Source organism: Sinocyclocheilus grahami, unplaced genomic scaffold (genome assembly GCF_001515645.1).
Source record: "Sinocyclocheilus grahami isolate Dianchi unplaced genomic scaffold, SAMN03320097.WGS_v1.1 scaffold529.1, whole genome shotgun sequence".
NCBI lineage: Eukaryota > Metazoa > Chordata > Actinopteri > Cypriniformes > Cyprinidae > Sinocyclocheilus > Sinocyclocheilus grahami.
In genome coordinates, this window is record NW_015505708.1 from 660,587 (window position 1) to 661,962 (window position 1,376).

Consider the following 1,376-nt stretch of genomic DNA (forward strand, 5'->3'; position numbering starts at 1 on the left):
ATAGATAGATAGATAGATAGATAGATAGATAGATAGATAGATAGATAGATAGATAGATAGATAGATAGATAGATAGATAGATAGATAGATAGATAGATAGATAGATAGATAGTAGCTTAGTACATATAAGAAATGTATATTTAGTTTCATTTGTCTGAGTACAAGGTTTTATTTTTTCAATTTTGCACCCTGTTTTGTCCCACTTCTCAAGAATGACTGATAGAAGTAAAACAGTAAAGCCCATTTACCAACATTTTCAATAATCATCTTATCTTGTGAAAAACAGAAAAATATTCAGAATTAATTATAAGAAATTTCCGTTATGTAACTACCATTAACTCAAACATTTATTAATCATATATAATTATTAGTATTTTTGCTTTTAAAAATATGCTTGTTTAAAGGGGTCATATGATGCTTTTTTTTAAAAGATGATTATTTGGTGTATTTGGTGTAACAGAATATGCTGACATGCTTTAATGTTCAAAAAACACATTATTTTTCAAATACTGTACATTATTGTAGGTCCTCTATGCCCCGCCTCTCTCAAACGCTTCGTTTTCTACAAAGTCCCTCCTTCCACAAGCGCAGTCTGCTCTGATTGGCCAGCTGACCCAGTGCATTGTGATTGGCCGAACACCGCAAGCACTCGTCGGAAATGTAACACCCCTTACCATAATCGCAAGCTTCATCTTTCAAAATAAATGTAAAGACAGAGCCCGAAAGGGGAACAGAGTCGCGTGACAGACACAGTGATGAAGCTGGTATGTGTTTGCAGTACACAAGCCACTTAAGACAGCTGACTCCACTGTGATGTGACCCCCCCCCCCCCCCCCCCTTCTCTTCTGCTATTACCCCCAACACTGGGCCTAACTGTTCTAAGTAATATGAATGAGATTAGATGAAAAATGTAAATGTTTAAGATGACAGAAAACAGACAGATTGTTTATTATTATGAGTAGTAGTAATAGTAGTCCTATTAGTAGTAATAGTAGTAATATATTTGAACCTTTATTTTTAAATACCAGGATGATTCGCTTATATTCACTTTCGATTTAAACCAGGTTTAAATTCACCGTAACATCTTTGAACATCTTGTAAATAATTGTATTAACTGTATTATTGTAATTAAACACATTTTTAGCTTTCCTAAAGAGGGATATATGATTTTAGAAATCCTCACAAATTTATTTCTGTGCTGAAAGTGCTGCTGTAAAATTTATGTGTTTACTGTCATTGGAAGGAGAATGCAATTATGCCACTTTTCTTAAAACCTCGTAGAGGTGCGTTTGATTGCAGTGCAGTGGTCTAGGTAGTTTAGTTGTCGGTTTTGTTGACTGTGTAGTGGTCGAGTCGTATGTTTACTGTCCTCGGTC